General features: G+C 38.8%; 1 protein-coding gene across 1 annotated transcript in view; it reads right to left on the reverse strand.

Annotated features, from left to right (window-relative positions):
• LOC133568269 (collagen alpha-5(IV) chain-like) overlaps positions 1-17,606 on the reverse strand; it is a 68,895-nt gene that overhangs the window by 18,298 nt on the left and 32,991 nt on the right. The gene's annotated exons all lie outside the window — the stretch shown is intronic.

A 17,606-nucleotide genomic window follows, 5' to 3' on the forward strand; every position in this document is an offset into this window, starting at 1 on the left:
TGATTAATTTGGAGAGGGTGGGGCGTCGTGTCATTTGCAATCTGAAAACACCACCAGAATGGACTCAAAAAGCGTGTCATAATAGTGCGTAACATTTGTACTGGGAAGTCACAGTTCCATTTGTCCGGGAACGCCTCTTGAGGTCGGATTTTCGACTCCGAAAGTCAGAGCATTCTCACCGAGTTGGTTTAAAAAAGGGCTGCTATGGATCTAAACAATAATATACGTTTCTACAATATCCGTTATTAGTACTTCTGATTACTTTTTGTCGCACTAGATCAGCCATATACAATATAGTGAAGTGAAGTGAAGTATTTTTTTTAGGTGTGTGGGAAAAAATTGATTCAAATTCGAATCGCAATTCTCATGTTGTGCGATTCAGAATCGATTCTCATTTAAAAAAAATAAAAACTACTTTTTTTTATTTTTTATTTATTTATTTTTTTTAATCGGTCCAACAAAACAATACACAGTAGAAATGTGCGGTTTGCGGTCTCATCCGCGGAGTCCGCGGATAAACCGCGGGTCGGGCGGGTGACATGACGAAAAAATAGATTTTTTGATTAGATTCGGGCGGGTGGCGGTTGAACCATTCTGAAATATTTGATATACATGGATCAGGGATCAGTATCCTTTACCAATCAATAAAAGAGCCATTTAGGACCTGTGTCACAAAGCGAAGAAGACAATAGGAAACGCAAACATTCTCTACAATGACTGCCGGCGGTCACCCAGTTAATAAGTATTAGGGCGTCCTATGAAGCCATTGGCTTTGTCGCCTACTACAGCATGTACGATCTGCTTGTCTGTCCAGCAACATGTTGTGTGTGGCTTCCGCAGACACACGCACACGACTGCAAGGCATACTGGGTGACACAGAGTACACTTATTGTTGTGATATAAACAATTTGAACACTCTTAGTAATATGCGCCAGGCTGTGAAGCCACACTAAACAAGAATGACAAACACATTTCGGGAGAACATCCTCCCAGTAACACAACATAAACGCAACACAACAAATACCCAGAATCCTTTGCATCCATGAAACTATCTGACTATTTTATACACCCCGCTAGCAGCAAACCCCGCCAACCCCCAACCCCCTGTGTGTCGGTAAGGTGGGCGGGGTTGGGGGCGCAGGGGTGTAAAATATATTCAGGATGTATCTTTAGTCTGTGAAACAGGTTTAAATAGCTCTCAGAGTGGTTAAGGTGGCCGACCTCTGATGTATTTCAACGGGTGGGTGGCGGGTGGTGGCGGTTGTGATAAAATGTTGGTTCGGGTGGACGGCGGGTGGATGACAACTTTGGTGATGCGGTTGCGGATGATATAATTGCCTATCCGCGCATATCTAATACACAGCAATACCATAACAATGCAATCCAATTCCAAAACCAAACCTGACCTAACAACTCTCAGAACTGCAACAAACAGAACAATTGAGAGGAGACACAAACACGACACAGAACAAACCAAAATTAGTGAAACAGAAATGAATATTATTAACAACAGTATCAATATTAGTTATAATTTCAACATAGCAGTGATTAAAAATCCCTCATTGACTTTATCATTAGACATTTATAATTTTTTTTAAAAAGATCAATTGTGTCACAGTGGCTTACACTTGCATCGCATCTCATAAGCTTGACAACACACTGTGCCCAATATTTTCACAAAGATAAAATAAGTCATATTTTTGGTTCGTTTAATAGTTAAAACAAATTGACATTATTGCAATCAGTTGATAAAACATTGTCCTTTACAATTATAAAAGCTTTTTACTAAAACCTACTACTCTGCTTGCATGTCAGCAGATTGGGGTAGATCCTGCTGAAATCCTATGTATTGAATGAATACAGAATACTTTTGAATCGGGAAAAAAAAAAAACGTTTTTGAATCGAGAATCGTGTTGAATTGAAAAAAAAAATCGATTTTGAATCGAATTGTGACCCAAGAATCGATATTGAATCGAATCGTGGGAAACTCAAAGATTCACATCCCTAATATTTATATAGCGCCTTTTCTCTAGTGACTCAAAGCTCTTTACATAGTGTAACCCAATATCTAAGTTACATTTAAACCAGTGTGGGTAGCACCGGGAGCAAGTGAGTATTGTGTCTTGCCCAAGGACACAACGGCAGTGACTGGGATGGCGGAGGCAGGAATCGAATTTGGAACCCTCAAGTTGCTTGCACGGCTGCTCTACCAACCGAGCTATGCCGCCTCGTATTGTATGTGCAGTATGTATTTTTGTACGTTTGTATATGGTAACGTTACTGTTGTGTAAACTACATTTATTTCTATGTGTTTTATACATTCACTGCTAGCATTAGCGTCTGTGTTGCCTCTTTATCCACCATGTTTTAAAAGAGTGCATATTTCTCCATAAGTGGTTTGTATTAGACAAGGCAAGCGCAAAAAAAGCTTTCGTGGACGTGGCCAACTTGATTTCCGACCTCGTACCTGGAGCGCTCACAACTTTGCTGTGACGTCATTCTTTCAACTTGGGGTGTAAATGTAAAAGAGCAATACACGACTGTGCAGCTCAATGTACGTTAAAAGCCTATCCAACACATATTATCCAGACCACAAGGAACTGTTTTAAATGTAGATTAATATTATCATAAATCCCCATCCAGGGTTCTTAAAGCTATCAGCAAATCTCATTTGATGTTTTTTGAATGCCAGTTTAAAACATGTATAGGCTTATTACAAACCCCGTTTCCATATGAGTTGGGAAATTGTGTTAAATGTAAATATAAACGGAATACAATGATTTGCAAATCATTTCCAACCCATATTCAGTTGAATATGCTACAAAGACAACATATTTTATGTGAAAACTGCTAAACATTTTTTTTTTTGTGCAAATAATCATTAACTTTAGAACGTGATGCCAGCAACACATGACAAAGAAGTTGGGAAATGTGGCAATAAATACTGATAAAGTTGAGGAATGCTGTTCAAACACTTATTTGGAACATCCCACAGGTGTGCAGGCTAATTGGGAACAGGTGGGTGCCATGATTGGGTATAAAAGCATATTCCATGAAAAGCTAAGGAATTTACAAACAAGGATGGGGCGAGGGTCACCAATTTGTAAGCAAATTGTCGAACAGTTTTAGAACAACATTTCTCAACAAGCTATTGCAAGGAATTTAGGGATTTTACCATCTACGGTCCGTAAAATCATCAAAAGGTTCAAAGAATCTGAAGAAATCACTGCACATAAGCGATGATATTACGGACCTTTGATCCCTCAGGCGGTACTGCATTAAAAACCGACATAAGTGTGTAAATGATATCACCACATGGGCTCAGGAACACTTCATAAAACCACCGTCAGTAACTAAAGTTGGTCGCTACATCTGTAAGTGCAAGTTAAAACTCTACTATGCAAAGCCAAACCCTTTTATCAACAATATCCTGAAACGCCGCCGGCTTCGCTGGGCCCGAGATCATCTAAGATGGACTGATGCAAAGTGGAAAAGTGTTCTGTGGCCTGACAAGTCCACATTTCAAATTGTTTTTGGAAATATTCGACATCGTGTCATCCGGACTAAAGGGGAAGCGAACCATCCAGACTGTTATCGACGCAACGTTCAAAAGCCAGCATCTGTGATGGTATGGGGGTGTATTAGTGCCAAAGGCGTGGGTAACTTACACATCTGTGAAGACACCCTTAAAGCTGAAAGGTACATACAGGTTTTGGAGCAACACATGTTGTCATCCAAGCAACGTTATCATGGACGTCCCTGCTTATTTCAGCGAAACAATGCCAACCCACATTTTACAACAGCGTGGCTTTGTAGTAAAAGAGTGCGGGTACCTTCCTGGCCCGCCTGCAGACCAGACATCTTCAAACAAATTTAACACTGTTACAAATATGCGCCACACTGTGAACCCACATCAAACAAGAATGACAAACACATTTCGGGAGAACATCTTCACCGTAACACAACACAAACACAAAATAACAAATACCCAGAATCCCATGCAGCGCTACTCTTCCGGGCTACACCCCCGCAACCACCAAACCCCGCCCACCTTAACCGACGCACGGAGGGGGGTAGGTGATGTGGGGTGAAGCCTGGAAGAGTAGCTCTACATCGGATTCTGGCTAGAGAATTTAAGGGGATACCTTTAGTCAAAAATGATTTATGGGGGGTCATAAATCATTGATTTATGAGGGGTCAAGGTCAAAGTCAAAGGTCAAGGTCAAAGGTCAAGTTCGAAGGTCAGGGTCAAATGTCAAGGTCAAGTGGGTGTGGCTTACCCCGGAGGAGGGTGGAGTTAAGACCTGCGGTGGGAGTGCTTAAACCAGGAAGAGGGTGGAGTTTTAACCAGAAAGAGGGCGGAGTTAAGACCTGAGGTGGGAGTTGTTAAACCAGGAAGAGGGTGGAGTTAAGACCTGAAGTGGGAGGGGTTAAACCAGGAAGGCCAGGAAGAGGGTGGAGTTAAGACCTGAAGAGGGAACAAAGGAGGGTTCAGGTTGAGGTCAGTTTTTAAGGAAGCTTGAGAATGTCATTTGAGCAGCATGTGACCATCCATTTGACAGTTTAAATGTTTACGATCGTTTGAAACAACTTCCAGACTTCTCGAAAACAAATTTAAACGATTGGGAGGAACTAATTAGGTTAAGGTTAACCATATGTTTGACCCTGCTTCGATGTATTGATGGCTGGGAATGTTACGTGGGAAGATGTGCACACGCACACACACATACACACGCACACACACACACACACACACACACACACACACACACACACACACACACACACACACACACACACACACACACACACACACACACACACACACACACACACACACACACACACACACACACACACACACACACCATTACCTCTGCTTTACCATGTTATTAGACAACGGTTTAACTCCGTTTAAGCATTTAAACGTTAAAAGCATTGCACGTGTACGACGTTGTAATACTTTTTTTTTTTACCAGCCGATGACGACGAAGTGAAAGACGAAGACCTTTGTTTAAACGATCTTACAAAGTTGGAAGATGATGATTGAGGTGTGTTTAAACCTTCGAATTATTTAATACTATGTGTATTCATTATTTTTTTTCATAGAGGAATTGCCGTAAGATCCTCACACACACACCCACACACACAATTACCTCTGCTTTACCATGTTATTAGACAATGGTTTAACTCCGTTTAAGCATTAAAACGTTAAAAGCATTGCACGTGTACGACTTTGTAATACTTTTTTTTTTACCAGCCGATGACGATGAAGTGAAAGACGAAGAACTTTGCTTAAACGATCTTACAAAGTTGGAAGATGATTATCGAGGTGTTTAAACCTTCAAATTATTTAATATTATATGTATTCATTATTTTGTTTCATAGAGGAATTGCCGTAAGATCCTAACGCGATTGTTTTAACACAATCGCAGTCTGGTGAGTCAAATGATTCTCATTTTACAAGAAAAAAACATGCGGTATACAATACATATATACATATATTTACTTACAGATTTTCCGTTTACATCTCCGGCTCGCTGGTCTCCCTTAACGCTGGCGGGTCCGTCAACGGCCGTCGAAGAGAGTCGGCCATTCCAGGCAGAGGAGAAGGCTTGATTGCGCCAAAGAACCCAGACATCGAAACCTTGGTCCTGGACAATATCATCGAAAACAACGGGGAATGTCCGACATGCCTCCGCTGTAAGTTTTTCTCGTTTTCTGTAAGCTTTTTAAGATTCTCAGGAGCTTTAAAGAGCTCCTCTCACTCTAATGTCTTTCGCTCAAATGAATTTCCCGCCGGGAGTAGTAGGCGCGGACTGATTCCGGAGGTGGGCGGTTATTTCCGGCAAGCAACCTTCTGGTGTGCATTAGCGTCACCTACTGAAATGGAGTGTGGACCAAGATGGATCCCTACTCTATATTCTTTTATTCAACCCAATGTTTTTTTTAAATACGTGTATAATGCTTTATATCCTATGTGTCGTGAATTCCATCCTACTATATCTTCCAAGGAACCCAAAGAAATGTTACCACACCTCCCGCTTTATTTATTCTATAGATTGCCTGAACTATTTCATAAACTAAATCTTGTCTTGTTTCTGATGCTACGTTTTTTTATGCTCATCAATGCACTGTTGGAGTGCGAGCACACAACTACTTTCCTTGCTTTGTTTTCCTCTATCCAGTTAACTGCCATATAAATTGCTACCAATTCCCCCGTAAAAACAGATAGTTTATCACTGATTATTTTATTTAATACTATGTTTCCTTGTGGGATAACTGCTACAGCTCTTACCTTTAATTTTTTTTTATAGTTTTTGATGCATCCGTATATATCATATCTCAATCCATTTTTCTATCTGGTAACTATTTAAATTTCTATTCTTTAGTAATTGCATGTTTTCTTTTGGGTTATCAAACATCCACGGTGGTATTGCAGGCATTGGTACTGTAGGACTAACTTTAATATTGTCAATTTTAACTTTATTACATATGTCTCCTATAATCCACCCAAAACTATTCTTTTTTTTTTTCCTCTTTTTCTCGGCAGTTTGGTAGCACTGGACAAGTCGGATATCCTTGCTTGGACCCTTTTAAAGTTGCCCGATAAACTGCTGAGTGTTGATCTCTCCTCTTGTCCAAAGGTTTTTCGTTCATTTTTACTTGTAATACTGCCACTAGGGTTGATGTAGTTGCTCCACAACATAACCTTAAAGCCTGTGACTGGATCCAGTCTATTTTCCCAAGTCATGTTTTTGAAGCAGATTGGTAAATAATGCATCCGTAATCAATAACAGATGGAATTAAAGTTATATTGTTTTCAACGTCAACCTATCAGCCCCCCAATCATTACCCCTCAAAGCCCTCATTATATTTAACACCTTTTTACTTTTTCCCCTATTTTTAATTTTCCTGAAGGAACACTCCTGAAGGAATGTATAAAGTACTATCTAATCTAATCTAATCAAATCTATTTGGGTTGACTAGTTCATATTTTTATCAAACCATATTCCTAAATATTTAAATACTTGTACCTCTTCTATATTTTCACCGTAGAGTTTTTATTTGGAGCTTGCTTTGTACTTTTCTCTTTGTAAAATGTATGACTTTTGTCTTTCCAACAGAGAATCTTAAACCCCAAGCCGTTCCCCAGTCTTGAACATTATTTAACACTTTGTTAGTTTTTTGATTATTTCTTTTGATTCTAAATAATATGCTAGTCTTTCATTAATCATTTTTTCCATTACTTTCCCCAAATTTGAGGTCAATGCTATCGGCCTATAATTCCCTGCCTCTTCCGGGTCTTACCTTGACTTGCATATTGGAATTATTACCGCTAATTTTCCCCCTCTGCCGGTCATTCTCCTTCTTCATATATCCTGGCATATCATTTCAAGACCACTTCTTTGACGATGCTACCTAAGTTTTTGATCATTTGATAACCCACTAGGTCTTTCCCCGGTGACGTATTTTTAACCTTTTTCAAAATTCGAACCATTTCATCCAAAGAAAATGTCATATCCATAGTGTTGGTAAAACTATTATCGTTGTCTTCCATCATTTCCCCAATATTTAAACTCATTGTTTTTTCTCTCTTTTGTTTTTCTACATTTCTCAAATTATCATTACTGTGCACTTTAACAAATGTTTTTGCTAAAGGTTCTGCTGTTTCTTTACCCGTGACTACATCTTCTTTAATAAATGTGGCACATCATCCTCTTCACCCATCATTCCTATCTTTACGAATCGTTATATATCCTTTTATTATAAAGTTTAATTTTGGCTTCAGCCATGTTTCTTGAATACAAATTATATGTGGTTTAGTTTTCATATTTTTAATATATCCCTTTAATTCATGTTCGGTTGCTATCAAACTTCTGGCATTCCACCGGACAATTAACAGGGTGTTGGAATGTGGTAACATGACTCCGTCACGTCTACTCTCTGTAGTACAGCTTGCACCCGGTCCCAAGATAGTTCTTTCAACAACTTTGCTGCTGCTTTGACAATTATTTTGATCTTCTCAGTCTTATTTCTAGCCTGTTCTGTACAGTTTATTACGTAACCCAGGAATACAACTAGTTTGTCCGTGGAAATTCCTGTATTTGTTGCCTCTTGTTTTTTTTTATTTCTTGAACTATTCACCCTTCTGTTCTCTTCTACACTTTCTTGATTTCTCACTTTAAATGCCTCTGCGTATGTAATATTTCTTTCAACTTTGATTTGTTGTACTTCTGTTGCCTGTTTCATGATGTATGGCTTTTGATTATTTCTTTTTTCAATCTACAATTCCAATAAATAACACGTATTTCCAGATTACTGATAACTTTTTCAAAATAAAATGTAATTCCTGAATAAGATAATTGTATCGAATCCAATGGATTGTCTGGTCCTAAAACCTCTTTGTAATGTTTGTTTGATTCCCCCCAAAATACGACACAGTCTAATTTGAAAAACATATGTGCCTCGTTGGCTGTAGTAAAAAAAACAAAAAACCATGCCTCCTCGGTCTAACCTCTCACAGCCCCTTTTCTGCCGTGTCAAAGATGGATCAGAGACCACCTTGGCCCCTAACCCCCACTTCTTCTCCACTACCAAGAGAACAGTAATTAATCCGAGCTGAGTTTTTTAAAATATTCCAACATGACTTTTTACTTTCATTTTGTATCAAAGCTGAGTTGTGCTCTCTGGTTTATTTTGCAAATGAACCGACAGAACATGATCATGTACAAGACTCGCCTACCCACAATGCACTGCAGCCCAACGCTCCTGGTCGGATGTTTTTTTCGGGGTTCATGGAGAGATGCGGTAAAGAGTGGTAGCCAAGACACACGGTCACACACGGTCACACACGGTCACACTCGGCAATTATTTTGACCTGGGGAGCAGATTTAGAGGAAAAAATGTGGGGAGGACAATCAAGGATCAACAATGGCACGACTTTCACTAGCTTGCGTGAGGTCAAAAGACGAGAGATTTTAGACCAATGCTGCTTTGGATCTGTTCCTGCTAAACTAGTAAGTGACTTTCAATGCTCAAATCAGAATAATAATGCTAATTTTAGCTACTGGAAATTTGTGTGGTAGCAATAAATACCCACCAGCGCGATACTTCGCAGTTCCACACTGACCAACCACGCAACAAACTCAAAAGAACTGTACAAGGAAAAAACAATGCAGTGACTTCAAACTGCAAATATAAGGTTTGAGTAAAATATGTAGGTTGGTGTGAACGTTGTCCGTCTATCTATGTTGACCCTGCAATGAAGTGGCGACTTGTCCAGGGTGTACACTTCCTTCCGCCCGATTGTAGCTGAGATAGGCGCCAGCGCCCCCCACATCCCCAAAAGGGAATAAGCGGTAGAAAATGGATGTAGGTTCCTACAGTGGAAAGTTCAGTAATACAGAATCATTGTGGCATTATCGTGTCAGTTGGACGCTATATGCGCTAGTCCTCATGGTAAATGTGGTTTTCCTTTTGGGAAAACGCCATCGCTTTGGTTCACTGGTGCGGCCAATATAAACCAAAACTGAAAGTTCTTAAGTGGGGCTTTAAGTAGAGTTTATAAATCTTGTATCTGTGCCACATATAGCCTTATTTCAGAGTCAACAGTCTCCAGCTTACTTGCTACACATGTTTTGGCTCTGCCCATCCCTGTGCAGTTATTGGACCGACATTTTTAATACTTTGTCTGTTGTTGTAATTACCTACTAGGCCTTCTTTGCCTTTATTTGTTGTTGTATCTTTATGTTAGCAATTGGGACTTTTTGAATGAAATTGTCTGTGGCTCCATGTTAACGAAGATGCTTGTACTATTTGACTATTTTATTGATTGATTTATTATTTTTCTTTCTTTTTCGTTTTGTCTCCTCAGAAAAAAAATTGGTAACTTTGTTTGTTTTATAACTTGTGCCAGGATAGCAGTAATTGCACAAAGGCATTCTTCTTCTTTTAGTTTTCTGACAGCACGTAGGCGTTCGCATCAACTTTCGTCTTTTTAACAAATGGGTAAAGGGGGATGATGTATGCCATAAAACTAGTTGGCACATTTAATATTTAATAATAATGAATATTTTAAAATTCTATAATTTTTGTTATTTAAAGGGGAAAACCCGATTCAAAAGTACATAACAGTTGTTTACTGTCTAAAAATAAAATGATCCTGAAAAAAAAATCACATTCATTTTAGATTTAATTATACTGTACAATATCCTTAAAACATGTCATTGTGAAATAATTGATAATATTGTGCATTGTACATTTTACTCCTCGTTTCATATTCAAAGTAAAAACATTTAAATGATCGGTTTGCCATTTAAAGTGAGATCCGTTCAATTAGGTCAGGGCTTCTCAAACTTTTTTTTTTCTTTCATCCCCACTTTGGACTAAGGGGTTAGTTTTCAAGGCCCACCTACCCCCATCGCCCCAACAAAACAATTTATTGGACATCATGTGAGGTCTCGAGGTGTCTCTTTAATTTGTTGGGTCTCATGCTGTCTGCTGCTAGCGGTTTTAGACACAGAACACACAGGGGTCTCTCCTCTGCCCCCACCACCGCTGCCGTGAATCCAAGAGCAAGATACCCTTCGCCATATTTTCTTTTAGGTTGACTTTTTGGTTGATTAGACCCGTCATATTTTTGTTTCTCTGCAGACCTTTAAGGTGCGAGTTGCAAATTTATCCATTTTGTGTAATTGTGGTCCGCACATTAGCCTGCGACCCATCCGCGCGATAGTTTGTTCCTCTTAGCCCCGCCTGCAAAAGTTACTGTTGCTATGTCTGTCAAACTTTCGCTCCTATCGAGAAATTTAAAGCCTACAGGAAAAATAAGTAATTTACATTTATTTGTACGGCGGATTTCACAGACAGAATCACAAAGTGATTTACAGTGTCTATAGAAAATGAAAGCATAGTAAAAAAAATAAAAAATTAAAATTAAAGTGAAATTTCCTCCCGTTCCTCGCGCCCCACCTGTCATGTCTCTATTCCTCACACTTTGAGAAATGCTGAATTAGGTCAACATTTTTCGACCCGTATGTACAGTCACCGTGTGCTCGGAGAAGAGGTAGGATTAAATATAAGTTTTACTTCTTAATATTCTTTTTCAGATTTGTTGAAAGGTGCAAATGGAACCATGTGATGTTACCTGACGTAAACATGTCTGTAACAAATACATCAAAACCATAGCCACGTGTGTAATGACTAACATTTACATAACATTTTGTAGATGGCATTGCATGTCTTGTCTTGTTCTATTCTGTCTTTTGAACGTACAAGTCAATGTCTTGTTTTTAGTGTGAGGTTTAACTGTTGTGTTTATTTTGTGTCATTGTGAAGTTTTTTGTACCTGAAAATCAGATATCCCGGCCCCCCAGACACATTTTTTCCTCTAAATCTGCTCCCCAGGTCAAAATAATTGCCGAGTGTGACCGTGTGTGACCGTGTGTGACCGTGTGTCTTGGCTACCACTCTTTACCGCATCTCTCCATGAACCCCGAAAAAAACATCCGACCAGGAGCGTTGGGCTGCAGTGCATTGTGGGTAGGCGAGTCTTGTACATGATCATGTTCTGTCGGTTCATTTGCAAAATAAACCAGAGAGCACAACTCAGCTTTGATACAAAATGAAAGTAAAAAGTCATGTTGGAATATTTTAAAAAACTCAGCTCGGATTAATTACTGTTCTCTTGGTAGTGGAGAAGAAGTGGGGGTTAGGGGCCAAGGTGGTCTCTGATCCATCTTTGACACGGCAGAAAAGGGGCTGTGAGAGGTTAGACCGAGGAGGCATGGTTTTTTGTTTTTTTTACTACAGCCAACGAGGCACATATGTTTTTCAAATTAGACTGTGTCGTATTTTGGGGGGAATCAAACAAACATTACAAAGAGGTTTTAGGACCAGACAATCCATTGGATTCGATACAATTATCTTATTCAGGAATTACATTTTATTTTGAAAAAGTTATCAGTAATCTGGAAATACGTGTTATTTATTGGAATTGTAGATTGAAAAAAGAAATAATCAAAAGCCATACATCATGAAACAGGCAACAGAAGTACAACAAATCAAAGTTGAAAGAAATATTACATACGCAGAGGCATTTAAAGTGAGAAATCAAGAAAGTGTAGAAGAGAACAGAAGGGTGAATAGTTCAAGAAATAAAAAAAAAACAAGAGGCAACAAATACAGGAATTTCCACGGACAAACTAGTTGTATTCCTGGGTTACGTAATAAACTGTACAGAACAGGCTAGAAATAAGACTGAGAAGATCAAAATAATTGTCAAAGCAGCAGCAAAGTTGTTGAAAGAACTATCTTGGGACCGGGTGCAAGCTGTACTACAGAGAGTAGACGTGACGGAGTCATGTTACCACATTCCAACACCCTGTTAATTGTCCGGTGGAATGCCAGAAGTTTGATAGCAACCGAACATGAATTAAAGGGATATATTAAAAATATGAAAACTAAACCACATATAATTTGTATTCAAGAAACATGGCTGAAGCCAAAATTAAACTTTATAATAAAAGGATGTATAACGATTCGTAAAGATAGGAATGATGGGTGAAGAGGATGATGTGCCACATTTATTAAAGAAGATGTAGTCACGGGTAAAGAAACAGCAGAACCTTTAGCAAAAACATTTGTTAAAGTGCACAGTAATGATAATTTGAGAAATGTAGAAAAACAAAACAGAGAAAAAACAATGAGTTTAAATATTGGGGAAATGATGGAAGACAACGATAATAGTTTTACCAACACTATGGATATGACATTTTCTTTGGATGAAATGGTTCGAATTTTGAAAAAGGTTAAAAATACGTCACCGGGGAAAGACCTAGTGGGTTATCAAATGATCAAAAACTTAGGTAGCATCGTCAAAGAAGTGGTCTTGAAATGATATGCCAGGATATATGAAGAAGGAGAATGACCGGCAGAGGGGGAAAATTAGCGGTAATAATTCCAATATGCAAGTCAAGGTAAGACCCGGAAGAGGCAGGGAATTATAGGCCGATAGCATTGACCTCAAATTTGGGGAAAGTAATGGAAAAAATTATTAATGAAAGACTAGTATATTATTTAGAGTCAAAAGAAATAATCAAAAAACTAACAAAGTGTTAAATAATGTTCAAGACTGGGGAACGGCTTGGGGTTTAAGATTCTCTGTTGGAAAGACAAAAGTCATACATTTTACAAAGAGAAAAGTACAAAGCAAGCTCCAAATAAAAACTCTACGGTGAAAATATAGAAGAGGTACAAGTATTTAAATATTTAGGAATATGGTTTGATAAAAATATGAACTAGTCAACCCAAATAGATTTGATTAGATTAGATTAGATAGTACTTTATTCATTCCTTCAGGAGTGTTCCTTCAGGAAAATTAAAAATAGGGGAAAAAGTAAAAAGGTGTTAAATATAATGAGGGCTTTGAGGGGTAATGATTGGGGGGCTGATAGGTTGACGTTGAAAACAATATAACTTTAATTCCATCTGTTATTGATTACGGATGCATTATTTACCAATCTGCTTCAAAAACATGACTTGGGAAAATAGACTGGATCCAGTCACAGGCTTTAAGGTTATGTTGTGGAGCAACTACATCAACCCTAGTGGCAGTATTACAAGTAAAAATGAACGAAAAACCTTTGGACAAGAGGAGAGATCAACTCTCAGCAGTTTATCGGGCAACTTTAAAAGGGTCCAAGCAAGGATATCCGACTTGTCCAGTGCTACCAAACTGCCGAGAAAAAGAGGAAAAAAAAAAGAATAGTTTTGGGTGGATTATAGGAGACATATGTAATAAAGTTAAAATTGACAATATTAAAGTTAGTCCTACAGTACCAATGCCTGCAATACCACCGTGGATGTTTGATAACCCAAAAGAAAACATGCAATTACTAAAGAATAGAAATTTAAATAGTTACCAGATAGAAAAATGGATTGAGATATGATATATACGGATGCATCAAAAACTATAAAAAAAAATTAAAGGTAAGAGCTGTAGCAGTTATCCCACAAGGAAACATAGTATTAAATAAAATAATCAGTGATAAACTATCTGTTTTTACGGGGGAATTGGTAGCAATTTATATGGCAGTTAACTGGATAGAGGAAAACAAAGCAAGGAAAGTAGTTGTGTGCTCGCACTCCAACAGTGCATTGATGAGCATAAAAAAACGTAGCATCAGAAACAAGACAAGATTTAGTTTATGAAATAGTTCAGGCAATCTATAGAATAAATAAAGCGGGAGGTGTGGTAACATTTCTTTGGGTTCCTTGGAAGATATAGTAGGATGGAATTCACGACACATAGGATATAAAGCATTATACACGTATTTAAAAAAAACATTGGGTTAAATAAAAGAATATAGAGTAGGGATCCATCTTGGTCCACACTCCATTTCAGTAGGTGACGCTAATGCACACCAGAAGGTTGCTTGCCGGAAACAACCGCCCACCTCCGGAATCAGTCCGCGCCTACTACTCCCGGCGGGAAATTCATTTGAGCGAAAGACATTAGAGTGAGAGGAGCTCTTTAAAGCTCCTGAGAATCTTAAAAAGCTTACAGAAAACGAGAAAAACTTACAGCGGAGGCATGTCGGACATTCCCCGTTGTTTTCGATGATATTGTCCAGGACCAAGGTTTCGATGTCTGGGTTCTTTGGCGCAATCAAGCCTTCTCCTCTGCCTGGAATGGCCGACTCTCTTCGACGGCCGTTGACGGACCCGCCAGCGTTAAGGGAGACCAGCGAGCCGGAGATGTAAACGGAAAATCTGTAAGTAAATATATGTATATATGTATTGTATACCGCATGTTTTTTTCTTGTAAAATGAGAATCATTTGACTCACCAGACTGCGATTGTGTTAAAACGATCGCGTTAGGATCTTACGGCAATTCCTCTATGAAACAAAATAATGAATACACATAATATTAAATCATTCGAAGGTTTAAACACACCTCGATAATCATCTTCCAACTTTGTAAGATCGTTTAAGCAAAGTTCTTCGTCTTTCACTTCGTCGTCATCGGCTGGTAAAAAAAAAAGTATTACAACGTCGTACACGTGCAATGCTTTTAACGTTTAAATGCTTAAACGGAGTTAAACCATTTTCTAATAACATGGTAAAGCAGAGGTAATTGTGTGTGTGTGTGTGTGTGTGAGGATCTTACGGCAATTCCTCTATGAAACAAAATAATGAATACACATAGTATTAAATAATTCGAAGGTTTAAACACACCTCAATAATCATCTTCCAACTTTGTAAGATCGTTTAAACAAAGGTCTTCGTCTTTCACTCCGTCGTCATCGGCTGGTAAAAAAAAAAAGTATTACAACGTCGTACACGTGCAATGCTTTTAACGTTTAAATGCTTAAACGGAGTTAAACCGTTGTCTAATAACATGGTAAAGCAGAGGTAATGGTGTGTGTGTGTGTGTGTGTGTGTGTGTGTGTGTGTGCGTGTGTATGTGTGTGTGCGTGTGCACATCTTCCCACGTAACATTCCCAGCCATCAATACATCGAAGCAGGGTCAAACATATGGTTAACCTTAACCTAATTAGTTCCTCCCAATCGTTTAAATTTGTTTTCGAGAAGTCTGGAAGTTGTTTCAAACGATCGTAAACATTTAAACTGTCAAATGGATGGTCACATGCTGCTCAAATGACATTCTCAAGCTTCCTTAAAAACTGACCTCAACCTGAACCCTCCTTTGTTCCCTCTTCAGGTCTTAACTCCACCCTCTTCCTGGCTCTTCCTGGTTTAACCCCTCCCACTTCAGGTCTTAACTCCACCCTCTTCCTGGTTCAACCACTCCCACCTCAGGTCTTAACTCCGCCCTCTTTCTGGTTAAATCTCCACCCTCTTCCTGGTTTAACCACTCCCACCGCAGGTCTTAACTCCACCCTCCTCCGGGGTAAGCCACACCCACTTGACCTTGACATTTGACCCTGACCTTCGAACTTGACCTTTGACCTTGACCTTTGACTTTGACTTTGACCTTTGACCTTGACCCCTCATAAATCAATTATTTATGATCCCCCATAAATCATTTTTGACTAAAGGTATCCCCTTAAATTCTCTCTGGCTATTTGTTCTTTTGTATTTATGTTGTGTTACGGTGAAGATGTTCTCCCGAAATGTGTTGGTCATTCTTGTTTGGTGTGGGTTCACAGTGTGGCACATATCTGTAACAGTGTTAAATTTGTTTGTACAGCCACTGTCAGTGTGACCTGTATGGCTGCTGATCAAGTATGTCTTGCATTCACCACTGTATGTTCAACGAAACCTTACACAACATGCGTCTTAGTTGGCAAACTGTTTGTATGGTGAATGAGTGAACGCGACAAAAGGTTGTCGAGGACGATGAAGGCAGTGCTGTCACGGCACCCCCTTAAAATTCTTGTCCGGGCGAACATCGGGACAACCCTTTGCGAGGGTCACAGGAAATCTCTCGATAAAACCGGGAGGATTGGCAAGTTTTTTTCCAGGTCGGTATAGCCATTCAAAGAAGGTGAATCCACTCTTCACGTAGTTTTTGCATCCAGTGGCCCCCAGGTAAATTGAGTTTGAGACCCCTGATAATAACAATTCAGAAAAAATCGGTAAAATAATGGTATTTTCCTGTGGAACTGCCAGCATTGTCACTTCATTAAAGTTGGTTGATCGTAATAATTTGGAAAAACTCTGTAGAATAAAGATATTTTTCTGCAGAACTGTTTGCATCGTCACTTTATTAAAGGTGGTTGATCTTAATAATTTTGTAAAAATCTGTAAATTTACAATATTTTTCCTTAAAACGTTTCATGAAATTTTCTGTAAATATAATGTTTTTGATCATTATTTGGTTTACAATGTTTTACTTTAATTTTATGGTTTTCGTTTGGCAGCCATAGCTGCCAGTAGATGACCATTTTTTTACAGAAGTTTTTTTTACAGTGTAGAAGTCATTTTTAAAATGTTATCTCAGCAAACTATGCTGTAAAATGCATATCCTCTGAAAATATGACTTACAATACAGGTTATACTTGGACAGCGCTTTTCTACTTTCAAGGTACTCAAAGCACTTTGACACTATTTCCACATTCACCCATTCACACACACATTCATTCACACATGGATTGCGGGAGCTGCCATGCAAGGCCCTAACCACGACCCATCAGGAGCAAGGGTGAAGTGTCTTGCTCAAGGACACAACGGACGTGATGAGGTTGGTAAAAGGTGGGGATTGAACCAGAAACCCTCAAGTTCCCCTGCCTGTAGCCACATACTGGAGGATAAGTTTTATTTGAAACAATTTTGAAAAAATGATAATATTTTATGCAATAATAAACAAACATCAAAACTGGGAATTCAAAAAGACATGTCAGAGAAGATGGATGGATGGATGTAATGGAATGATATCTGGAAAAATGCCAATAAACCCTCTAGATGCATTAAAAATAAACTTAAGTCAATTTAACATCTTGAATAAATTGTATTTTATACCCTCTCAATTGTTTAAAATGTTTGTATAAAGCGTCAGGCAGCTGAAGGAACGTTTACTGTGGGAATGTAAGAATTGCCTTGTTTGTCCACCTTAGGCCACCGTAGGCCACAAGAGTT

This window comes from Nerophis ophidion, linkage group LG14 (genome assembly GCF_033978795.1).
Source record: "Nerophis ophidion isolate RoL-2023_Sa linkage group LG14, RoL_Noph_v1.0, whole genome shotgun sequence".
NCBI lineage: Eukaryota > Metazoa > Chordata > Actinopteri > Syngnathiformes > Syngnathidae > Nerophis > Nerophis ophidion.